This window comes from Protopterus annectens, chromosome 10.part0, assembly GCF_019279795.1.
Source record: "Protopterus annectens isolate FY-2018-M chromosome 10.part0, PAN1.0, whole genome shotgun sequence".
Classification (NCBI taxonomy): domain Eukaryota; kingdom Metazoa; phylum Chordata; order Ceratodontiformes; family Protopteridae; genus Protopterus; species Protopterus annectens.
The window spans coordinates 563,500,654-563,528,636 of NC_056744.1; positions in this window are offsets into that span (position 1 = coordinate 563,500,654).

Sequence of the window (27,983 nt, forward strand, 5' to 3'; positions counted from 1 at the left end):
GTACAATCTGGACCTGTCAATAATACCCCTGTGTAGGCCTCACAAAAGGCAGAACTGTGTGCACACATACACGCATACAGTAAACGCATCTGTAGGGCACCAAAACACCCAAATGCATACTGAACAGACATGTCCAATCATATCACCAGCCCTTACCCACACACATGATGTCATCCATTGGTGCAGCCTATGCCCCTGGCAAACATTATCACCCTGTGCATATGATGATGCCTGTGCCGCATCCCTGTCATCCACACAATCGGTGCAGGGACATGCTCAAATGGTCTGATGCACAGGGTGAACAGAATAGTGAGAGAAGTGTATATTACATTACTTGTGCAAGAATAGTGAGAGAAGTGTATATTACATTAGTTATGTACTGTTGACACGCACCAAACATACCATGTAGTACAGGTTTAGCATGCATTGTTATATGTTCACAGTATGTGTCTCTGTAACAACAGTAACAGCATGTTGGTAATGATGCCCTGGTTCCCTCCTTATGGTCTACTTGCATGTGCCTACAGGTAGCAGTGTTTGCAGTCTCCCATGTGTAACTGTGGAGTACTCACAGGCATGTATGGCAATATCAGCATGCTATACATAGCCTCAACCTGACTGTTGGAAAGGCTAACATACCACAGATGTCCACACATATACTGATCCAGAAGCATGTGGGCAGTTTAATGGGCTACAGTGGCTAGAGACGTGACATCCATACCAGGTCACATCACAGGTATGTTGACATGGTGCAGGGAATGTACATAGCGGTCTGGCCAATGATAACGTTAGAGGCCACTTGATAGCATGAAGCCTCACTGTGTAGCAGTAATACCTTGTCACATTATAGGAACATGCCCACACTCACAGGGTCAACAACACTATAACGCACACCCCATAGTGTTGAGGTGAGGACCCCTGCCTATGTGGTCATCACCCTCACAGTACTGTGCACCCACACGACACAACACAGAGAAAGAACATGTACAGGTAGCCGGTACGGCTGAGACCAATGGCATCAACAGGGTAGTAGACTGCATCACCATGAGGGTCAGGGATCCTGTGTGTTCTGTATGGTAGCATATACCCTCACTCCATGCACCAGACAGCCATACATACACACACACACACACACACACACACACACACACACACACACACACACACACACACACACACACACTGTAGAGACCACAAATGTCATTCACATACAGATAGCTGATATGTGTGTGATACACACACCACCCCTGCCTACGTCATGCTTTCCACACTCCAGTATGTACAAATCTCTACAACAGTGTACAGGGTTGTGTAACAATTGGGATGTATTCCCCACCATACGTGGCATATATGGTCACACAAGCAAACACCCACGGCAGTACTGTGAATGATACACCTGCTAAATGATGATACGTCTGACAGACATGCAGCAGTATTGGCCACATTATGTGTACCAACGCTACGTCTGGCAATTGTGCTGCTATATGCACATGGGAGGATGTAAGTGTTACAGGTGTCAAGTGACTTACAGTCAGTAACACCTGACCGCTGTGTAGGTTTTATGTCTTCACCGTCAAGTAACAGTAACATAGCGTACTGTTTGCACATGTAATGGTAGGATGGCGTGTGACACACCTGTGAGCCGTCCCCGGCAAACATCCATCTGCACAGGTGAATCACCACTTTATGTACACACATCCATCCATTCCTGATGTACATCCTACCATACTGTCAGTATGTCACTATATACAGGTGTCAATGATCGGGCTGCATTGCAACTACATGTTGTAGTTGGGCACAGATGAGTTACATACATCAGCTACTGCACATGCATGGTAGGTGCATGCAGACTACAAATTGTACATGTGTGTTGGTCCTACATGCCTGTCATGTAGCCATGTTTGTATGCATTGCAATTGGTGGACATGTGTGATGACATACATAACACATGGACTGTTGTATGATATGATGGGTGTCATGGGTAACTAGTACAGAGGGAATGTGTCCTCGGTCAACATTGCTACCTCATGTACTGTTAGCATTCAACAGCCATGGACCTACCTTCCATTTGCGTGCGTGTGATTGCTGTAGCCACTTGTCTGCATGGAGGACAGCAAAAGCTATGCTATGTACATATGTGTTGTGTGTGTGGTCCATGCACATATCCACTGTTATTACATGTATGTCATATCCAAACATGTGTGTTCTTTGGTGTACAGCGACATTCATCTGTCACAGCTGTGTAAGACCCAGGGCCCCTGGTATGTGTAGAGCTGACCTGGTTATATACAGTGGTATCATTGCAATGCATAACACGTGATGGAACCCTGTCGGTACATGTGTAGTCTGCACAGTTGATGTAGACCTATGTACAGTCCACTGGTCATGAGTCACACGGTGTTGTGGTAATGTATGGCTGTGTATTGCTGGTCCAACGACATGGTGATGTCTAAGGGCTACATTGTAGACTGCGGTGTGTTCCTCTGTGATCTGCACCTGAGACATCTGTGATGGCTCCTGAGTGTGTACTAGTCAGTACATGTGAGTGGCCTTCATGTACGTGGGGACAGTAACACCATACTGTGCCCTTCCATGTTTAGAATCCATGTGCATGCAAGACGGCCCTTTGCAACTGCTAAGTGTGTGAGCATGCCCAGTACACTGTTGTGTAGATGGACACACAGTACATTTCAAACTGCGCCCTTCCATGTTTAGAATCCGTGTGCATGCAAGACGGCCCTTTTTCAACTGCTAAGTGTGTGAGCATGCCCAGTACGCCGTTGTGTAGATGGACAAACGGTACATTCCAAATGGAAGTGTGATACTATGCGTGTGGGCATGCCCAGTGACACCTTGTGTTGGTGATGTGCCTCTGTGTATGGGCATGGCCATTGACATCCTGTATAGCGATGGTGGTCCTCCAGGCAACAGATGTCCCTTTTCAATGTCATGATGGATGCCTACACTGAACACACTGGTTGACTGTCTTGAAGGGTGTACTGTCTGTGGCACGTCCCGTATCTATGTAGTGTTGTTGTAGTGCTCCGTAGATATTTAGTTGCCATGATCACACCACTGCCGTGTGTTTGTCTACGTCTGCCTTGGGACAGTAATATGCTTTCAGACTGCTCACTCTCTATACAGTCCCTATCGGCGTCCTTGCCTTTGTGGATGATGTCATCCACCTAGAAGTATGCCTCTGGGAGTGCTGTGTCAATAATCTCGGTAGCGCATTCTGTAACTGCGTAATGCTGTAGTGTGATAAGGTAGTTAGGTGTATGTTCGACTCCCAGCCCTGCCAAGTGTGTGCCTCTGTGTGTGTGTGTGTGTGTGTGTGTGTGTGTGTGTGTGTGTGTGTGTGTGTGTGTGTGTGTGTGTGTGTGTGTGTGTGTGTGTGTGTTTCCAGCTGCCTGGGGACACAGTAATGCTTTTAGATGCCTCACACCACATACATTCCCTATCGGTGTCTTTGCCTTTGCGGATGATGTCATCCAGCTAGAAGTATGCCTCTGGGAGTGCTGTGTTCAGTAATCTCAGTAGCGCATTCTGTAACTGCGTAATGCTGTAGTGTGATAAGGTAGTTAGGTGTATGTTCGACTCCCAGCCCTGCTGTGTGTGTGTGTGTGTGTGTGTGTGTGTGTGTGTGTGTGTTTCCAGCTGCCTGGGGACACAGTAATGCTTTTAGACGGCTCACACCACATACATTCCCTATCAGCGTCTTTGCCTTTGCGGATGATGTCATCCACCTAGAAGTATGCCTGTGGGAGTGCGGTGATGCTGGAACTCGGTAGTGCGTTCTGTTACTGCATAATGCTGTAGTGTGGTAGACTAGACAGGTAGATGCTGATTCCAGGGCATGCCAGATGTGTGTTTGGCAGTTATAGCATATGTGTTGGTATTTGGGTGGCTAGCTGCAGGATGTGTCCAGTTTGTTTTGTTGCTGACCTATTTAGTGTCCACAGCCTGCATATTCTGCCAAGACACTGGGTTGTCAACACATACAGTCTTCAATAGGTCTGGTGAGTAACTGTCAGCAGCCCTACTCCTACCCTTGCTAAGGTCTGACCCATGTGACGCAACATAACACACGTGCCTTGATATTAACAACACTACATGATGCAGGTGGCACATGTAGTTTCCTTTCCATTCCGGTCTAATGCATTGCTGTCATGTGGTTCGCTATTGTGATATAAATGCCATATCTACATATGTATATACATGTATATGTGTGTATGTATATATACATATATGTATGTCCATGTATATATGTCTACAAATAATATATGTGATATATGTAGATGTAGAGGTGGACATAGGTGTGAACATATGCCTGGGGACATCAGCACTATTGCCGGATGATCTGTATGTGATAACCTGGAATCTATGTATATCTGCCATGGCATGGTGTTAATGCACATCGTCTGTGGTGTGCAGGGCTACGGGTTGTAGTCATGTAGACACCGGTTATTTTGTTGCTGGGCAGATCATGGGACATCAAATATGATGATGGTAAGGCACCTGTTGCCAGTTGTGTGTGGATCTGAGCGACACTGAGCAGTGGTTAATATGTTGGAGGTTTGGTATGGGTCATATAATTATTCATTAGAAGACTATACTATGCAGATGAGGTTGACTATGGTGTATCACATTTATCACCAGGTTGTGGTGCTGGTCTGTGGAGTATATGTGTGTAGTCAGCCAGGTGCAGGTCTCGCATATAGTTGACAGCATGGGAGGGGGATCAGGCATACTGTATGTACATTGCAGAACTGTGCCTCGGGACTGCTCCTGCCTTAGCAAACCTAAGCTAGGGGTGTGTCTATACCTGCCTGGTGATGTTGGGAGGGATGACAGCAGTGGTGGGGTAGTCAGGGTGTACAGGCTGCACAAACAGGTGTTGATCAGCACAATCAGCTGATGACATGGCCAGGCTGCACATGAACAGTACATTAATGCGAGCAAGCAGCATACACACATGTTTCATCCACACTCTACACCACCGGTATATACCTGTAGGGACATTTCACGACACAGTCCAACCAAATGACACGGGCTGCAGCAGGCAACATATACCAACATGTGCAGGAGGCTGGGGCAGTGCAGATGTGTATGCTGCCGAACAACCCTTACTGGGGTGACATAAGACTTTATAGACCGGGGGTGACTTACCAGGGTCTACATGGGCTGGGGATGTTGGAACACTATGGGGTGGACAGAGACCTCCTACAGCAGCTTGTTGACCTGTGCCTAACACATCAAACAGGCCGAGGGGAACGTATCACAGTGGATACCATGGGATGTGTTGGCCTAGGTATACTAGCCACAGGTACCTCACACAGCACAACTGGGGATATCATGGGTATCTCACAGGCATCTGCATCCAGAGTATTGCACCAGTTCACAGATGCCATGTCAACACATGCTAGTGAGCACGTACAGGTCCTCCACACACGTGATTAGTGGACCAGCAATATGAATCTGAATCTGTTTAACCACATGGATGAGTACCCTGGGGTACTGGGTGCTATAGCCTGCACATGTAGCACCACCTGGGGAGCAGGGTAGGGCCTACAGTCGGTGCAGGGGCATACCCCCCAACAGCTAGGCCCTATGCGATGACCACGGCATGAGATTGAATGTGTGTGCTGTCTGCCCTGGAAGCTGTGATGTGTCTGATATATGGCATCTGACACAGCTGTAGCACACCAATGCCTATGTGGTCATCCCCTACAGTCTCCTAGTGGGGGATGCTAGGTAAATACTGGTATATTGGCTTATAACACCCATCAGCAATGCACACACACCTGAACAATCACACCATACTGAGGCGGACGCACATGCAAGACATATACATGTGCATGTGTTTGGGATGCTCGGTTCACAGTTCTGGTATCCGGACACATCTGTTGGGGCTTTGCAGTATTCACAAGCTACATGCATACATGTTATTATGTTATTTGCTATGCTACACAATGTTATCCTGCAGTAACAATTGCAGCAGGAACAGCATGGGGCAGGGCCACACAGCCCAACACCACTGCCAAGGCCTGTACAGGTACAGTGTGATTTGGTGAAGGAACTACCTGACTAGGGCAAAATCGGCGACAGCCCGTGCACAGTATGACCTGCCCTTGGCAAAGAGGCAACACAAGGCATATGCACTGACACAGTAGGTGCCCACAGATTTCCCCTCTCTGACCAGCACACAGTACAATGGATGCCAAACATGACAGTACCTGTGCTCGGCCATGTATGGGAGGTGCACTGTGTGCATCCGACATAGGCAGCACTCCAGCACAGTCCTCCAGTCTGTAACACAACCAGGGTATTTCTATTGACCTAACAAGTGGCAGTTGTATTAGAATGTGTACTTACCCATTGCTCTGGTATGTATGTGAGCATACAAGCGACTGTGGTGGCCATATGTTAGGGCAGCAGACAGTACACATCCATAGTGGCACCATGACCTCTGTAGCACATATGGGGGTCACAATGGTAGGCTGTAGTACACAGGGTGTCCTAACCCACTGCAGATTATGGGCTGACTATCATGTGTGTCCGTACAGCCCACACACGTTCCATGCAGCTGGACAGATGTGGACCAATACAGACAAAGGATATACGATGGCCTATGGATATGCCCAATGACTGACCCCAACCCCCTATGACACACACAGGCCAGGCTGTTTGATGTAGGATGTGTAATAGGATGTCCAACACCACTGTGCTGGTAATTAATGCTGGGAACTGACATACCCTGGTATCCCTCCAACCAGCAATTTAGGTAAGTCCACACACTGACATGGAGTACCCGGCAGACCAGTACAGTAGCGGCAGATGTGCACAACTGTTGTCTGTGCCCCCCGTCACACCTACACATGTGAGAGTTATGTGCACCACCCATGGTGCTGTGTAGGACTGTGGTTGTGGTTGCATGTCCCCCCACGCTATACAGACATGTAGCAACTGTCAATGCCACATGACCATTAGCTACCCTGCAGACACAGCATGTCACCTGTTTGTGTAGAATGGAGGGGTCAGCAACACAGTACTTTCTAGACATGTGACACATGCAATACAGTTGACCATACTTTGCATGCTCACACACATTACAGTATTGTCAGTCTACAACATGCGTAACAGTCATACTGGGCATGCTCACACACTGAACCACAGGATGGCCAGGCATGCACACACCAGTGGTCCGGACATATCTGCCAGTACATTGCTATACTGTTGGATGTCTGCGCTGTATGGTGTTTGTGGTCTATTGTCTGTACATATGCCATGGTCTATTGTTAATTCACATGAGCTATGTGCACAGGGTACTTCTACCATCACGTGTATAGGGCGGTTCTTTGTTTGCGGACAGGCCGATGCCTTTGGATACAAACCGGGTAAGGCACAGTCCAGCAGGTGGGAGCTGTTGTGCTTGGGTTTGCACAGTGTTAATCACTGCTGACCTCTGGTCACAGCAACTTATACATGTTTTCACTCCACATTTCTTTGACAGGGCACTACTGGCATACCGGTAGACAAACACACTTATAGCCGCTCGCTCTCCGACATTTCCACTTACATTTGTCACTCACGCTGGGTGTGTGCGATCCCTTGTGATGCGTATTACATCGGACTACATGACTACAGTATCTGGTATGTGTAACCATTTTGCGACGGCAGCCATTCGACTGTACGGACTCGGCGGCCTGTCCAGTGACGTACTCATATTATATGCGTGTTCCTCATATGATCTGCTCCCATCTGCCTGATACATGGGAACCGATACTCTGCAATGCTGACATGTGACTTGAGTTTGTTAACGCAGCTGTCTGCCGAGTCATGCTACCACATACCAACTGCACGTTGGCCACCTTTCAGATTGCACGATGGGAGACTGTAGGAGTGACACCTGTCCCACTTTGCATGGGACAGTCCCTCATCACACATCACATGTGACAATACCAGAACTCTCCATCAATCAGGGACACATTTCTGCAGACTCAGGGGCAGGTCATGAAAAACAGGGACACGTTTACAAAAGTAGTGCTATTAACTTGACACATTGCCAGAATCAGAGCATATGACATAATACACATATTCTGAAGTAACAGTTGTTTATAACTCTTACTTATTGTCATTAGTCAGTAAGTGTAATTCACCACCTTTCCTTCAACAGCCACTACATTTAGGAGGGATTAAGAAGGACACAGTTAGACTTTCAGTCAAACTCATGGACGTACCTGACATTCAGGGACAGTTGAGTGGTATGGACAATACTCTAGCCATTGCAACTGTCCTGATTAGGAGACATTCTCATGTTGTAGGTGTCTGTACTGGCTGCTTGTTACAGTTCTTGTATACCTGACACGTCAATATGTCATATGTAGTAGCATAAGCAACTATACTGCTGCTAGACTATGCTTTGATTTGCTCCGAAATGTATATTTCTGTACTATGCATGGCTGTAAGTATGTTCTGCCCTGGTACATCTGACAGTTCTACAGAGCAGGTTCCACTTTGGCCGTTCAGACTGGTGGCGGCCCTATAGACCCTATATGTAGAGCTATCAGATGTGTCGAGGCAACACATACCCACAGCATACCTCTCAACTGTCCCTGATTTTTAGGGCCGTCCCTGATTTTGACTCAAATTTTAACTCTGTCCCTCTTAATCCCTCCTAAAACTAGTGATATTTGGAGGAAAGGTGGTGAATTACACTTCATGAACAATGACAATAATTAAGAGTTACAAACTTCTTTTACTTCAAAAAATGTGTATCAGTTCATATGTTCTGATTCTGTCAATGTTTCCAGTTAATAGCTCTAATATTTTAAATGTGTCCCTGATTGTCCTTGTGTTTTTTTGACTTGTCTGTGATTCTGTTGAAATTTGTCCCCAACTGGTTGAGAGGTCTGACCCACAGCCAGTAGTACACGAACGACCTCCACAGTTTGCATACGTTAAGTATTCATGCAGCATTATAATTGATAATACTGTTTCCTATTACATGTAGCTGTTACTGATACAACAAATTGATGCCTGACACCACTATACACACTATATAGCCTCCATTCCGGAACTCACAGGTGACAGGCCATGTGCCATAACTGTCATTTTGCAAGACACAACTGCCCAGATGGGTGTGTCCCTCACAGGCGTATGGGTGTTTAACTTCTTCTATAATGCTATCATCTACCTGAGGTGGTCAGCAACCTATGCACTTTCCGTCAGTAGCAGAACTCACATACCAATGGGTGTGAATGAACACTGTATCAGGAACAATGCATAACACCCTGCAGGACACATTTAGACGATTGGTTCTATTAACCAGACACTTTCACAGTCACAGAACATATGTATTCATTCATGTTTGTCGAGGTACATGCCGCTTATGACTCATACATGTTGTCATCTGTCATTACCTGTATTCTGCCACCTGTTCACCTAATATCAGTAGTTCTGGCAGTGTTTAGTTGGACTTTGTTACATTCAGATACATAACTATGGACGTCCATACTAATTGGGTACACTGCACTTTGGAGGTCTCTATGTATTCCCTGATGGTTTACAAACTATCCGGTAGATGTGCTCTTCAGGTTTGGGAGGTGTAGGCGTATGCTATGCCCACATAGGAATATTAATGACTTCCACTGGGTGGGCCTACTACATCTCTGCCAACCAGCACCTGCACACTTAAGCCCATTAATGCATACCCATGGTCCACCTACCTGGCACCCCCCTACAGCAGTCATGACAAATACTTACTGCGAGCGCAACTGGGGTATGAGCACACCCCTACACATTGCCCACTCTCCCCATCTCGGGACATGTTGTACGTTTTGTCAACTCATGTATTATCACACTTGCACAACCTACTGTTCCATGTACACCTACATCCTGCTCGTAATAATGTCAGCAGATTTTTTCATACCCTGAATTTTTGGGGTCCCGCAAGGGACACCTTTATCCATGTTTAAAGTGTAGACCTTGCAGAACTCTCCCACTGGTCCTTTCCTACCGGTGTTTTGGACAGCGGCAGTGTATTGCTCTGTATTGCCTGTCTGTATGTCTGTCCGGCCTAGCTGGGTGATGTGGGGGGTACGTTTCTTTATTGGACCTCCCAGTCACAAATGCCCGGGCTGTAAATATGTTACCCCTAATTGCTGTGAAGTAACCTATTTATGTGAATGTGTATATCTACACTGACATATAGTTTGTTTTGTGTGTATGTGTATATATCACTACCTGTTGTTTGTGCATACATAGCTATCTATATATATCCGTAGTATATCCTTGTATGTATATATATATATATATATATATATATATATATATATATATATATATATATCCGTATGGATATATATGTGTATGTAAATTAATATAGCCATGTGTATATATAAGTTTTTATCTATATATACATCTGTGTGTCCGTTAACCTATACATTTCCCGGACATGGACACTTACACATGTGTATTGGTTTTATCCCTGCTTCAACAGCATACTATTGCCTTAGTCATTCTGACACTGACACTTCACTCCGGTGAACTTGTGCTCAGTATATTGCACATTATGCAGCGGACAGATATCGCACGTTTTTCATGTCTGGGGTGCCGCTGCTAACTGGGTTGTGATAGTGTCATTCGACATATTTCTCATATGTGCAGCCTATTTTTCCTGTTTGTTTCTATACACATTCATATTATTACTGTTGATAGGATGTGTGTTTGTGCTATTGTGACTGTATGTTGACAAATTGTTGTCTTCATGTAGTTGTGTCTTTCTGCTTTTCCCGGTTTGGGGTTGTCACAGCAGAATTCCAATCCGCTCATGGGTGGCGTATAGGTTTTATGTGCCGGGTTGTCAGACCTGACGCACAGCGTCCGACAACGATACGCCCATTCACGCATGTCTCCATGCAAATGATGCTCTATCTGGGAATCGCACCTACGTACTAGCTGACCTCCACGGGCCGCTCCATTGCACCCGGCGCAACATACCCTATCACTCCTGTGTCCATACTCGCATATCCATAGTTTCTCCTGCACACCCGTGTTGAGTTTCCCCGCATAACAGCCATTATACACCTGATATTGCAGCCATGACACACCTTTACACATTGCCCTCTCATGAGCATTGGGGCCCTACACACATTTTGTACCACCTCGTGTATTCACAGGCTCACCATCCATTCATATTTGCACATAAGTGCCTTTTCTGGTGTTATGGAGTACGAATGATTTGCGGGTTACAAGTGTAGGTGGCTGCAACATGTCCTACATTCCGTCTGTTTACAATGTTGACATAGCACTTCAACAATGTTATGGCCACTGGTATAGCCCTGCCTCTGGTGTGGAGAGCAGTGCTCTACTCACACTTGTGCAGCTTTATGTGACATATGCTGTGAGCACTTCATAATTCCTAACTTGCTCTGGATTCCCTTCACAACCCTTAGGTTTGCTTTCGTCTGTCAGCGTTCCTAACATATCTATCTATCGATATATATATATATATATATATATATATATATATATATATATATATATATATATATATATATATATATATATATATATATATATATATATATATATATATATATATATATATATATATATATATATATATATATATATATATATATATATATATATATATATATATATATAAATAAATGTGGATATATATATATGTGTATATATTGATAAATATGTAGATATATAATTGCACATTTCTGTCATGTCTGTGGATATTTATCTATAGACACATCTATGTAACTATATATATATGAAAGTCACAGCTGTAGAAGACAACATACATTTGCTATGCTAATAGCTGCATACACCCGCGCAGGCCCACTTGCATCTACTTATTCTGAGTTACATATGTTTACAAGCACATCTTTAGGATTACATGTGCCTTATTCCTTATGACAGTACCACTTTGATGGAATCCGGTTAATGGAGCCATGCGAACGCGGTCACCTTTACATGTATAAATGTTGGCTTTACAGCACAGAGGCATTCATTACACAATTAATATGTGCTATAGTCGTACTTGGACAGGGAATGCCTTTACGTTGGGCGAATGCTATAACCACTACACTATTGGTGTTCTGGCTCATTTATATGTATACCCATGGTTCATAGCTACTCTGACATACGCCTCACCGCTTCCCTTACACAGCAGGCATCCATTCTCCTGCTGGGAAAACCACAGTACTACAATTAGGACATTCCCTGTTTCCTACTGCTCTGGACCCGTGCTGCAAGTCTACTCACTCCAAGGATATTCATAACTCCTACGCTTATAGTCCACGCACATACGCGTGTTTGATTGTCAGGGTTTTCAAGTGCTGGTCTGGGTTTAGGCTCGGCCGACTGGTGACTAGCACTGCCCTGGCGCTGTTCAAAGATCAGATGTAGCACATGGACAGAGTTAGTCCAAAGTTTAACATTCTACCTGTGATTACAGACGCAGGTGTTTGGGCACCTCTGACCACATTATTGGGTCGGAACTACATAATTTAGGGTGGGGAGTGGTTCCACTACATAATGCATGTTGGGGGGGGGTGGTTTCCCTTCCCATTTGACTATTTAATTCATTTATACATACAATGAATATTATTCTGGACATCTGTTATGAATTCACTACAGGTATGCAATAGTCCTGTCAACAGATGTGGCAGTTGGTTGGTGTACTTCTGTGTATGGACCTCTCGGAGACTCGTGTCTACAGTGACAGGGACAAGGCTATGACAACTCTGGGACAATCACGGACACTTCTACTATATTAGTACTATTAACTTGGAATGTGTTGACAGATTCGTAATACTACTAATTTTCTGCAGTTAAATGCATCTATTACTCTTCATTGTTGTAAGTAGTCATTCTCATTCAACACCTTTCCCCCAAAGGTCACTGACTTTGTGAGTTTTTAAGGGTCTGGCCATTGGTATCATTGACATTGTCATATGTACAGGTTGTGCTGTATTCTGGTGACTAGGGTTGGCACCTTTTCAAATGGCCAAGATGGGACATTTTCAGAACACACATCAGATTTTACAAGCAGACACATACCCACGGTCAGTACAACAGATAGAACTTTACTTATTTGCCTACATAAAAGCCTATTGTTGTAGCGGTTTGGTTGCTTATTCTCTTTCTTGTAACATTTAGGTATTGTAGATACTGCAATAATTATTTTCTGCTACTATTACATAACATATGGGACATAATTATGTCCTACTATCCCAGGACATTTGCCATTTGAAATGTCTTTTGTCAGGACACAACTGTCCAACGATGGACTGTCCCTTGCAAAGCGGGACAGATGATAACCCTACTGCAGACACCAGATTGTTTGGGCCAACACATAGCCACAGTCAGTGCAGGTTTAGAACATTCATTTGTTTCCTAGTTGTGAGCCTTATACCTTTGGCACTTTTGTTGTTTGCCTGTTTCTTGTACGAATTACGTTTATTCTATCCTGACGTGACAACTTTAGGCAACTGTTACATGCAGTATGGTGCATAGTTATTTCCTACGGTCACAAGACATTTGGCATTGTACCATTGTTGGTCAGGTCACACCTACACACACATTACTTGTCCCTCACACAGTGGATCAGGGGTATCCTGTTTATGTCAGTGCCTTCATCACCCTTATACCATGTGCCACTATGCGAATGTGTGCAATATATTCTCTCGCTTATTCGTGTCAGGACACATGTGTCACACGGGCAGGTGTTTGATCCTGGGTAGTAGGTTATGCATGACCATTTAGGGCTGGACAGTGTCGTGCACAACTAATGCACATTCCAACTTGTGTTCAGATATCTACAAGACTGGACTTTGTGTCTTCCATTCTAATATTTACACAGGTTACTTATCCCATGAGGGATATGAACAAGACCAAAACAAGAGATATACCGAACATTCTTCTGGCATTATGAAAATGTGCTGGGGGTTTTACATGCAAGGGATACATTGTGTGCAATCCTGCAACTGCCTAGGGTGACACTACCTACTACATATGCGTAGTGGTCACTATGTGTAGATGTGGCTGCACCAAACCAGTAGGCCAAGTATGGCTGGATCTGGTGGACGTTCAGGTAAGGGAGCAGGTTGTGTGATGTGGAGGGGATGCTGGGTAGTCCATAATGCATCCAGGTGTGTTGCATTTGTTATGGCCAGTTTCATCAGGACCAATCTGTGGGTATGTGCCGTTGACATGTCTATACATTTGTTTCGCACATTTCAATATTCATATGTTTGTGGGATTGTGTTCTGCAGTATGGCCCATCTGGTTGTATTGCAGCTGTTTATACATGTTTCTGTGTTTCTTTCAGCTTCACCTGCTGCTCCCTCATACACCTCTGGTTCACCTATTCTGCATACGACACAGTATCACCTTGGAGGATTGTACCATTACCCATCCCCCCACACACACATATTCCTCACACCCCATACATCACTGCTTTGGTTGTTGGCCCATGACACGGCCAGAGTAACACATTGAATACCCTACATATGTCAGGTACCTGTATGGTTGTGTGGACAACCCTGCCATGTTTGCTTTCCACATGCTATACCTCACGTACATAGGTACAAGCCCATACTTAACTTTCATTACATGGTTGGTATATCCGGGTACTACCTGTTCAACTGTGACACATCCTGACAAGTTTGGCTTGTACCGTTGATTTGCGGACTTTGGCTGACTGTTCTAATCATTGGTAGGATGCCACCTTTTCCTATGTCCAGGATGGGATATATTCCATACACATATCTGACTGTACTGGACAGCACGTCCCCACAGTTGACAGTACGGATAATACTGTTCCTTTTAGCCTACATGTTTCCTTATTGTTGTAGCTGTTTATATGTCCTTCTGTTTCATTTACATGCTTATTCTATTTCCTGTCAGATTTGGTATGTGAAATACGGACATTCCTTTTGTATGTGACTATTACATGCCTTGTAAGATATGATTCGGACATACGGTCGCTAGATATGTACATTTATCGTGTATTTTGTTATGGACACATCTGCCCAGCTGTGTACCCTCCCTCACATTATGGGTCAGCTGGTGACCCGAACCATTGGGCTGGACATACCTACTGGCGGCTCGCTAACATATGATGTGTTTCACTTCCACTTGGTATAGCTATCTACACCACGTTGGACTACGGGCACATGGTTTTCCATGTCATTTTTTCACGGGATAGGGACCAGTTATTCCCTACCGTGCATTTTGTGTTCACAGGAACTTTCTTGCATGCTTTGCATACGTTTCAGTATCCACGGACACTGACAGATGTGATTACTATCTTGCAACTTGTTATATGCAAGCATTTTAGGTTGCACACCGACAGCTGGCATTTCCAAGCCTCCATGCGGCACTTCGACACTCCCTATGCACTCGCGCTCCTTTCCTGTGCACGTGGCTGTGGCGGCAGCGCACCTTCATTAATATGCATTTGGCGCTACTGCACCATCTTCATGCTGCACTATCGGTGCAAGCCTACTGCCGGCCTTGCGCCGGGCTTCATGAATCCCGGGGAATATATATATATATATATATATATATATATATATATATACATACATACTTATAAGTATGCATAAAATGTTTAAGTACAAAGGTATTTATGAGTATATATAAAGAAAGTATATTCAAGGGACCTGAAAAATGTATTTAGCAGAAATGTAAAAAAGTATGTATAAAGTGTGTAGTGCATTATGTAAACAGAAAAGTGTTCCCAAAATAAAATGGGACTCCTTATAATTTAGCTGCCCTCATTTTCAAGATGGGGGCAATAGAGATGTGTTCGTTCAAACCAGGAGGCCTATTTGTTTCCAGTAGTAACTGCCAAAATACTTCTCTAACCTCTATTCTGGTCTCCCAGGGACAACCCCTAACATCTTGGTGTACCATCTCTATTACAAAAAAAGCCCCATTTGGCCTTTCGACATGCAAGTGTATGTTTACAGATGGCATTATTGCTGTCATGTGTGCAATGATGTTTCTAACCCTTGGTGTGTTCTGATTGTAAAATATAACATAATTACCCCCAAAGGTTCCTTTCTTATCTAAATCTGAACAGCTTGGATTTTCATTGTTAGCATTATCCTTGTTGGCTAGCAAACTAACCTGCCCCATGTGCCCTTCCAACTTATCACGTTCCAAAGTGTCACTTCCCAAAATAAGGGCAAATTTAGAATTTCTACCAGCTCTCACCTCAGTCATAACATCCTCTATTAACTTCCTAGGGTATTTCCTAGCTAGGAACATGTCCATCACTTTCTGGCTTTCATGTTCATAGTCCACATCCCTAGATGTCATCCTGTAACTATGAACAAATTGCCCCTTAACAATACTTCTTTTTTGTGTATAGGGATGTGAACTAGTAAAATACAAATAGGAGTTGGAAAAAGTCTCCTTCCTGTAAACATTGGCGGTGAATTCCTGTGCAATACAATCCTTTCTGATGGTAACATCTAAAAAATTAATCTCTTGATTTGAAATGTGATGGGTAAATCTTAAAAAAATCTGTCGTCTGATTCACATATTGAACAAATTCCATCAATTTTGTTTCACTACCCTTCTAAAAAATACAAATATCATCAAGGTAGCGCTTATAATAAATCCAGTATTGTGCGTATTCTGATTGAAAGACACATTTTTGTTCCCAAACCATAAGAACAATGTTGGCATAGGTGGGGGCACAACACACCCCCATAGCTACACCTTGTATCTGTTTGAAGAATTCACCTTCAAAGAATAAAAAATTCTGTTCCAGAACCAGTTCCATAAGTTCCATGTACAACAGGAAGGTGTTCTGGTCTAAATTCCCATCTTGGTTAATAGCTTCTTGAAACCATTCTGTACCTATGCTATGCGGAATGACATTGAATAAATCCTGTATGTCCAAAGTAGCAAAAATAAGCGTATCTGAATACATTTTCTTATCAATGCTCTTTAAGAAGTCCCAAGAATCCTTAAGCATCCCTTTGGCATTGACCCAAATATTTTTTAACTTAAGGTCCAAGTACTTTGCCAAGGGGTACATTTTTGATCCATTGGCAGCAACAATGGGTCTCATGGAGGGATCCTCAACATTTTTGTGAACCTTAGGGATCCCAAATATGGCAGGTATTCTGGGCTTCTCCATACTAAGGTATTTGTGGGTTTCATGGTCAATTACTTGGTCATCTAACATGTCTTTTAATACAAAAATCTATTTTTTGATAGGCCAAGTTTATGTCATCCCTAGATACTTTGATGTATCTTGATGTGTCATTTAACATATTTAACATTTTGCTGGAATATACAATACTGTCCATAAGAACCACCCCTCCACCTTGTCTGGTTGCATTATCCTAACATATCTATTTTCCTGTAAAGATTTAATAATATTAAATTCCTCCTCACTTAAATTACATTTTCCATTCCACCCCATTGTGGTGTTACTTCTAATCTCCCTTTCTACCTGTAACTCAAAATTCTTTAGCTGGGGGTGCATGGGTGGATTGAATGTGATAGGTCTCCTAACATCTGAACCCATGTTACCATTGTGCTGCCCCTGAAATATAATTTCTTAGTTTTTCTTTCTTAAAAATGTCTTCAGGTCTATCAATGTGTCTACTATACTTCCCCTGTTTGAGGGAATGAACTTGAGACCTTTGGAAAATAAAGAAAAATGTTCCTTAGTGACTTCTTCTCCACTATAATTGTAGATGTTAAAATCATGAAGCCTATGACATGGTCCTTCCACTACAATATTCTCTGTAACTTCAATTTGTTCCTGTCCCCCTTCACTGCTTACCTCCATTATTGTCTCCTGCTGTTTGGGGGACCCCTCTGAAAATATTTTACTGGGGATTTTTGCCTCAACCTGTCCAACCAAGCTGGTGCTTTCACTTTGGATTGCGTTTTGTGCTTTGGGTTTGACAACCTCTACTTGGTACCTTTGTGTGCTGCATTGGTTTCTTTGTTGTTTTCGGTACCTGGCCTCTTGTGGTTTTTACGTTTAAAATTCCTAAGTGGTCACATAATTTTATACTTCCAAAAACATAACTGTCAACTTATTTAATAACTTCACACTCACTCTCTCTCCAGTGTTTTCAGTTTATTCTATTGATTATTGCATAGAATGCTTATCTAAAATATGATTAAATCACTGCAAAAATCCCTCCTTTTCCTTAATATATCTATTGCCCAAAGAGAACTGGTTGATTTTTTTTTCTATTTGGATCTGTCTGTTATAAGTTTGGACTAAACAAATGTCCAATAGTTCTGCATAATGAAAGTATGAAACAGAACATCAACAGTTTACCTAAACACATCCAAGTTCATCCTTCAAACCTTTTCTAACATTTACTTTGAAGAGGGTGCTGTGTTGAATCGAAGTACAAGGAAGTTAAAATCTTGGTGGAGTCTTGAGTATAATCATTTTCTTTCATCTTATCTGGAATCAGCCCATACAGCAGAGCTTTACTGTGTCACAGAAAGATAAAGATAGTTATATTACAAGGTTTAGCAACTTCATTTATAACCCTGCCCTTTATTCTGTAGTTACACTAATGGTAATGCATTTCTAGCCAAAACATATGATTATCACAGAATGCCTTTCCTTATATTAATATCATGTTGCATGATATTATACCAGCATATGTTTTCATAGTGATATAGAGAAGGCAGCCTGTTGGTAAATATGATAACAGTGATGCATCATAGCTCTTATTTCCCTGATTTGGTAACCAGGAGTTTTCTTCTTTGTGACATTTGTGTGCCCTCACTGTATCTGCATGGGTTTTTATTACAGTTTCCAATACTGTGTTGATAAATGAATTTGTGATGGTCTACAACTGCCTATATGTTTGTTTTCAGTGGGATCTGGGACTGTTGAACGAAAGTGCAACAGTCCGATTCCACTATCACCGAACACACTTTAGCGAAAGTGCTTTTCATCGATTAACCACTTTTGCTAAAGTGTGTTAAAAAAAAAAGTAAATTAATGTTTATGCAGGGGGAAAGCCCCCCCCTGCACCCCCCATGTGGGGTGCTGTGCCCCCCACTTTAATATTCTCACTCCGAGATCACACTACAGTGAGGAGAAGGGAAGTTTTCCCTTATCCGCACCGTAGTACAGTCTCTGCAACAGTCATTCTCCCACAACTCCCTTTAGCTGCAGGCATACTTCCACGAAAGTGCTTCTTCAGTGAAAAGCACTTTCGCACAAGTATGCCCGGCCATTTTTGTTTCGGTAAAAAATTCCTTCAGGGATCAGTACGGATCCCATTGTCAGTGTGCTGGCTTCATTTCCAGAATTTGTTCCTGCCTTTTCCTTATTGCTTACTATAATAGGCTTTGGATGTGTGCAACATTTATAAAGCAGATAAAAAAACTGTGTGTGGATAATATTATAACCACATTCATATAGTACATTCAGTGTATTAAAGTTGTGCAGCTTCATTTAATTTCTTCTACCTATTGTCTGACCAGTTTTTTGGACAATCCATTAATGCCCATGCTTTCCATAATGGTTTGTGATATAACCTACCTAAAACTACTTATACCTGTACACTGCAGTGTGAATCAGAAACATCAAAAATATAGCTCAGAACAGTAATACCTTGAAGTGGTGACTCTCGTTATAAAATATGACAGATGTACAATCCAATGCATACCTCTACTAACTTTGACATACAAACCTGAGGACATATTTAGGTCCATTTAGGTAGTAACATGTTGTTTATGTCATCCAGTAAAGGACACCTAAATACTTTATTATTAAGGTGACAGATTATTACATAATTTCTCTGAGCTTGTGCATTTTAATGTTAAATTTCCTACCTACAGTGTCATCTCACCTGCAAGATGAAACTGAAAGTTTACTTCAGACTGGAAGGATTTTGTATGTCAAGATGGTAACCATGACATGAAAACAATAAATTAGTTGCAAATAAACTGAATATAGGAGGCAGTCAGAGATAAAAAAATAAGAAGTGATCCTGTATGCCTTTTCAAGTATCAAAGGAATATACAATTTACTACAGCAATTATTATGTTTTAGTTTGTAAGAGATATGAAACCTTTCTAATCACATATATCTCAAAAACATACTGAGAACTAGATGGCCAGGCAGGGTGGAAATGCAAAAGAACTGTTAGAATACAAGAGAGTTAGATATTTCACTTCATATACAATTAGCTCCAGACCCTACCACCTTTATTCCATCCATCCATCCATCCATCCTCAACATTTTTTCCCATTTTGGCACATGTGGTCGGGGTATCACTTTAGCAGTGACAATCATCTAGAGCCAAGGTTAAGACCACCAGATGGCTAGCCCTGCCACGGTAATTCATCCGTACTACACATTCGCACACACACTTCAGACCTTGAGCCAATTTAGTGTATCCAATCCACTTGCTGCATGTCTTTGGAATGTGGGAGGAAACCGGAGCACCCGGAGGAAACCGCATGAACACAGGAAGGACATGCAGACTCCTCCCAGGAAACAATAGCTATAAAGTTCAAAAATGTACATATGAAATCAATTAGAGGTGCTGGCTCATATGAAGTCTATAGCATCTCACCAGCATTTACATTTCCAAGATTGCGGCATGTTATTTGTATAAGGTATGCAATAAGCATAAATCACATATATACAGTACATTCATCCTAAAACCTGCACATTTTAAACAATGACTTAATTTCTATAAAATCTACAGTCAGACATAAATAAAAATGCTTATTTAAGTGCAAAAATGGCATTGAAATAAAAGTAGTTTAAAATATATCATCAAATCAAAATAAGCATATTTTTAATATTATAGCTTATTTTTCTGTCTACTGTTATGTTTAGTAATTGTAGAGAAAAGCTCAACTTTGTCTTTGGAAGTTTTAATAGCTGTACTACTTAAAAAGGAGACAAGGAAATACTACATATTTCTATTATTTTAACTACGAACAACAGTCATTTAACACTGGATGTGTAGTGACAGTTTCATTAACTACTGAAAAGGATACAAATGAAAACTATCCATTTGTACTATTTAACCACTATGTGGAAAAATCGAGAAGCATCCAAAATGAGGTTGGTGTTAATGACTCATATTAGCAGAGTTAAATGCAAGCTCTCTTCCTGAATCTTTACATTGGTGTAGATCTGTCCTTCTCTTTTTGCAAAAGTTTGGTGTGTTATACATTTTAGTCATAAAAAGTGAGATAATTTCTTAAAATATCTTTAACTGATGGAAACCACAACCTCTGTTTTTGTTCAAGTCAGATTAATTTGAGGACTTTGTCCACCAGCGGTTTCTTCTCATAGTTTTGGATATAGTCAATAGGTGCCTGCAACTTGTAAAGCTCAGAAAGATTATAAAGAAGTAATGATTGATATAGTTTTTAGAATTTGGTACTAATAGTAAAAATTCATGCTAAATGTCACTCACTCCAGGCAAATGACAAACCTGTTTTTTTATTGCTTTGTCTTAAACAATTAAATTATTGGAGACAGTTTATAGCAAAATAGACTGTCCAGCATACTCATGTTGTGTCAGTATTGTAGAGGTGCATGTTGAAATAACATGATGTGTTAATAATGCATCATTGGATTTGTGACCTTAACCTTCAGGGCCTAAAATACACATCACCTTGTGTATAAGAGTTCATCTATTATTTTTTTCTGACTTTCTAACCCTTTCATTTGATACTGAGTCCATGACCTTTTGATTCTAATAAATCATTATTCTTACTTAAGGAAGACAAAGCTTTAGAAAAGCATTTAAGCTCCAGCAAGTATATTCCTCTGAAGTTTATTAATGTGGGGTATGTCTCTTCCTAATTCCTGGCTGATAAACTTGGCCTTGCCTCAATCTTTAGCCAAGTGCTCTATCATGCTAGAAGTGGAAATGATATGTCAAATATAAAACCTCCTTAATGTGCATTTGACATTTCCAAGAAAAAGGCATTACAGAGTAAAGGTTACTGAGGGCTGCAGGCAACACATAACTTGAAATCCTTTGCCAAAAAAAGAGGAATAACTGTGTTACAAGAGAACATTCATTCCTGTTTTCTACTCTTCTGTAGTAACATAAAATCTAATTTGTAATTTTGAAAAGGCAAACGCTGTGCACTGATTAAGAACAGTTATATTTAAAATTGTCTACTTGCAAAACCTTCCATTTTCAAAGATTATGCACTTTAAGCAGTATCACACTCAATCAATGAGTGATTAAGTTAGTCAACACTGCCTAGACTGGATTTCATTTTTATTGACACGCTGTGCCTTCAGAAGGCCACGGGCATGCAGAGTCATCCTTTGGATTAATTACATGGCGCAACGAAATCTGAGACAGGAAGTACTGCTGACAGGTAATAGCTTAGCAGTAGCCTTAATCAGCCATGATCAGCTGTGGACTGCTATGCATTTAAGGATTTGTCTTGTAATGCTTACTACTTGATTATATTAGATCTACTTCTCTGATGCTAATTTTGTCCAAGTGTACATGGATTGTAAAGTTGTTGCCAAAAAAGACCAATAATGCATGTATAAAATGCTTTTTATAACACAAAATAAACAAATGCACACATTAAGTGCTTTGTATGCACTGATGTATAGCAATTTTCCTGGCAAGAAAATTACAAATGGTTCCAAATTGCTCTTAAATGAGTCAATGTGTGTGTGTGTGTGTGTGTGTATATATATATATATATATATATATATATATATATATATATATATATATATATGCACACAACAGCACTAGTTTTACTGTCTGCCTGACCTTATTTGTAGCATGGAAGGAGCTACATTATATTCAGCAAGATTAATCTTCCAGTCCTTTTAAAATCTTTCATCTTCATATCTCACAAAAAAGAAAGTGATATATAATACCATTAATGACCATGTGAGGTTTTCGATACTATTATCACATGTCATTAATGTGAGATTTTCGATAGGTAACTACTATTACATATCGCTAATGTGAGGTTTTCGATTGGCAGCTACTATCACATATCATTAATGTGAGGTTTTTGATAGGTAACTACTGTCACATATCATTAATGTGAGGTTTTTGATCGGTAACTACTATCACATATCATTAATGTGAGGTTTTCGATCGGTAACTACTATCACATATCGCTAATGTGAGGTTTTCGATCGGTAACTACTATCACATATCATTAATGTGAGGTTTTCGATAGGTAACTACTATCACATATCATTAATGTGAGGTTTTCGATCGGTAACTACTATCACATATCATTAATGTGAGGTTTTCGATCGGTAACTACTATCACATATCATTAATGTGAGGTTTTATATCGGTAACTACTATCACATATCATTAATGTGAGGTTTTCGATCGATAACTACTATCACATATCATTAATGTGAGGTTTTCAATTGGTAACTACTATCACATATTAATATGAGGTTTTCGATCAGTAACTACTATCACATATCATTAATGTGAGGTTTTCGATCGGTAACTACTATCACATATTAATATGAGGTTTTCGATCAGTAACTACTATCACATATCATTAATGTGAGGTTTTCGATCGGTAACTACTATCACATATCATTAATGTGAGGTTTTCGATCGGTAACTACTATCACATATTATTAATGTGAGGTTTTATATCGGTAACTACTATCGCATATCATTAATGTGTAGTTTTTGATTGATAACTACTATCACATATCATTAATGTGAGGTTTTCGATTGATAACTACTATCACATATCATTAATGTGATGTTTTCAATTGGTAACTACTATCACATATTAATATGATGTTTTCGATCAGTAACTACCATCACATATCATTAATGTGAGGTTTTCAATCGGTAACTACTATCACATATCAGTAATGTGAGGTTTTCGATCGGTAACTACTGTCACATATCATTAATTCTCACACAGTTTACCACTCATGTAATCTGTGTCATTATTTTAACAGGATCTACAAATGTGCATCCTAGCCTAGCCTTAACCTAAGGTGTTTAGTGTAAATTAAACACAGTATTGTCTGAGCTGTCAAATTCCAATTTCACTGCTTGATACTTTGAAATAGACCCCTTCTGATGGCAAATAGGAACATGCCAATAAGCACTAGTCTCAGGGGTGATCTGTATTTAAATATGAGTCACTATCTTCTATATTTCATTTCCTATCCCACTAGTCCTCCATTACAGTCAACTTTTCTTCTGTTCCTAGTCCATTCACATTCAGACTCCTGTGACAGCCTAACTTGGCATTATAGAAGTCAAGATAATACTGATTGCATTTCTCTTGATAAGTTCCAGTGGAACCCAGTTAGAAAAATGAATCAAGTTAGACTGGTGTGACCCACATTTTCACAAACCCATGTTGGTATTAATTATTCAGTTTCTTGCTCTCCAGAAACATTAGTAGCATGTTCCATAGTAAATTCTGCATGACTTGTTCTGCTTCTATTGTCAGAAATATGGGTCTTCACCTTTACAGCTCTCTAGCTTTCCCTTGTGAACTGGCACCACCAGGGTCTCTTTCCAGTCCTCCAGAATCTTGTCACTGATGGAAGAGCTTTGACAGATCTGTGGGTACAGATTACTTAGAACTGTGTGAAGACTACATGTGGGTCCCTCTCCCTTCCCTTGCCTTAACTCCTTGGTGTTTTTATACAGTTTCACATCCTTTGTACCTTCCAGGCTGACACTCTTTCTTCAAGCCACCATTTTAGAAAATTGAAGTGAAGATTTAATTGAGAATTTCTGCCTATTCCCTGTCCTCATTGTACCCTTTACCATTCTTAACCAGTCTCTACAACTATGCCTTATCCTTCTTTCTTTCTCCTGTTTATCAAAAGAATTGTTCCGTCCATATCTTCATGCATTCTTTTAGATCTTTCTCTAGATTTGCCCTTCTAACTCCTTTTGCAACCCTTTTTTTATAGATTCATCATGCTTCAACCTAAAATCTTCTACTCTCCTTTCTAATTTAACTAAAGAACTATCTTTGGCTGCTTAATCTGTCTACTGAGCCCTATTTTTCTCTTTGACTTTATCTTTTTCCTGGCTTTAACAAGCTCTCCTCTGCCCTCTTCCTAGACCTATCCAAGGCATTCGATATGGTAAACCATCAGCTACTCTTAGGTTATCTATGGGTAGTGATTTTAGTGTGTCTAACAATAAACTGGTTTCACTCTTACCTAAGTGACAGACAACAAGCTGTACTATAGAAAGAGAATCTATCATCCCTTTTACCAGTCACCATTGGAGTCCCTCAAGGATCGATACTGGGCCCCCCTTTTCTCCTTATTCATTAATGACCTACATAAAGTCATCCTAAGTGCAACTTGTATTCGGTACGCAGATGACTCCACCTTAATCTGCTCTGCCACCTCCCCCTCAGATCTACAAGCTTTATCACAAATCACTTTCAACCAAGTAGAGAACTGGCTCACAGGTCACAGACTACTAGTAAACCCAAACAAAACCAAACTGTTGGTCTTCTCCCCCACTCGCAAGACCACCTCACCACTTCTCACAATAACATCCAAAAGTGGTACCATAATTTCCCCAGAACCTAGCACTAAACTACTGGGAGTGATCATTGACAATAACCTTAAGTTTGATGCTCACAAAACTATTAAAACAGTCAACAAAAAACTAGGCTCTTTATATAGGATTAAGCAATTCCTAACCCCATCTGCTAGAACTGTTATTGCCCATACAAATGATTCATATAGGTTCAAGGGCATTTATGCCCAAGTAATACTCATTTATATTAGCCTCGCCAAATGTTTATTTACTATATTCTTTGCCCCTATCATTTTATAGTCCCTCTGTCAAGCAGTTGTGCTGAAGCACTGACAAGAGGTCTTATAAAACTATAACCCATTGCATTCTGGCTCTCTTGAACAAGGGGTCTCAGGTCTCAGTTGAGGGCCACCAGCATCTGCCTCTCATGTGTATCGGAGGCATGTCTCCATGAAGCTGGTGTCTCTCTGGTCTCTGTTCTGTCCCTGTCAAGGTTAAGTTGGTTTAAGGCTCAAGGCTGGGGATCTAGAGGCCAAGGAGGTGTCAAGATTTAGTCAAATGGTGGTTTGGTATCTCATCCTGGGTGGCACATGTCAGCTCTTATATGTCAATCTGGGTTTGATGGCGGCCTTATATTTTCCTGACAGCAGCAGAAGACATTTTTAGAGGAGCAGCAGCATGAGAAGATTCTTTAACTTTTGGGGCTGAACTTTTGGCTTTTTCAACCTCTGAGCATACGGGGTCAGACTTGGGTGTACGAACGGGGCTCAGTTGTCAATGGTCAGTCTAATGAGTGATGAATGACTTGGGGAATGAGAGGTTTCCTTGATCTAGATACAGGTGGTCATGATGATCAAGTGTGATCAGGTAGGAGGTTTCAACTCAGGTGTCAAGCGAAGAGGTGTCAAACTACAAGACTACTGTGGGTCTGAAGACCCCTATCCTTCGCGTTTGTTGTCAGTAGATGTTTTTTAGTATATAACCTAGTTTTCGAAGGTTATTTCTTGCAGTATGCATGGCGTTTTTTTATTTTGGTTGCATCTGGGCCATGGCTCTGCTTTCTGGCTCAGCCCAGTGTGAGGCCCTTCTGGAGAGATGTGTTGTCAGATGTGTTTCTGTTTCACTATGCTTCAGTTGCAGTCAGCCCTAGCATTTTTCTCACCATAACCCTCATGTGTTCTTCAGTAGATTCGAGAAAGAGTGAGAGGGACAAGTGCAGACAGGACTTGGATTGTGTGGGACTTTGTTTGTGACGGCTTTGAGTCTGACATGGCTCCTGCAAACCTGACCCTGTGGGTTCTGTCAATAGCCAGTTTTGTGTTATCTTGTGATGTATGGGTGGCTTACTTTCGATGAATATGTTTTTTGGGTATTGTGTGAAGGTGGGTATTGTGCTTGTGGCCTTTGCCAGTAGTCGGTGCCAGCTATCTTTAGCCTTGGTGATCCCTGGTCAATTGTGTGAAGTCCAAAAAACAACAAAGTTGCCTAAAGTTTAAGCAAACTTCAACAAATCCAAAGTCCAAAGTCTCCAAGTTCCCTATGTCTTTATTTATGAGTTCCATTATGATCCTATGGGTGATTTCCAAAGTCTGCAGCTGGCTTTGCGGTAATTTCAATTTCTGGGGGGGCGGTAATTTCCACTCCATGAAGAGGCACCGCCGTAATGAAGCCCACTCCTTCGTATGATGTCCTGAGGCTAGGGCTAAGATTAAACAGCTGTCCTAATTAAACAGCTGTATTCCTGGTTGGTTTAATGAAGCACACAGCCGGGGACACCACATCCGGGTGGGGACACATCCCTTTTGCCTTAGTGAGGGCAGTTCTCACCTGGGCGTTGGGAGATGTTTGGGGCTACAATCCTGGGAATAGATATCTCCTCTCTCTGAGGGGGGAGGGAGGTTGGGGCAAACCTGTCAGCCAGTAGTATGTTGTATGTTGTTGTGTTAATTTGTATTTCATCAATTTTTTGAATCATTTGATTTTATATCTGAGCATTCCTCCTAGGTTTTCCTAGCTTCTAAGAAAAATAGGCCTCATTCTTTAGAGTTCTTAGAGTCCTTTCTCATTTTTTTTCTCAAAATTGGATTCTTGGATTTTATGAGAGCTTTTATAATGATTGATCAATCTGTCTCTTTTTTGTTTTTTTTCTATCTTTTAGTCTCTTCCTCCTTAGTAGTAGAGCTTGCCTTTGTGGCTGGGGAGTGTATTTGGCTGGCCCACTTGACTTTTTACTTTTAGTACAGAGTTTCTTAGTTTTGTTTGGATTGCCCAGTCCTGGTAGGCTGGTAGAAGGCAGTAAAGGCATTTTCAGCGGTTTTGATTTGTTTGAGTAATGTTTACCACTGGCTCAGGGCCTTGGAGTTGACCACACTGTTTTAAGTTTTAAAAAATTTTTTGAAGTTTTCACTGTGGTCTGGTCTTTTTTTTTTTGGGGTGGGGGGG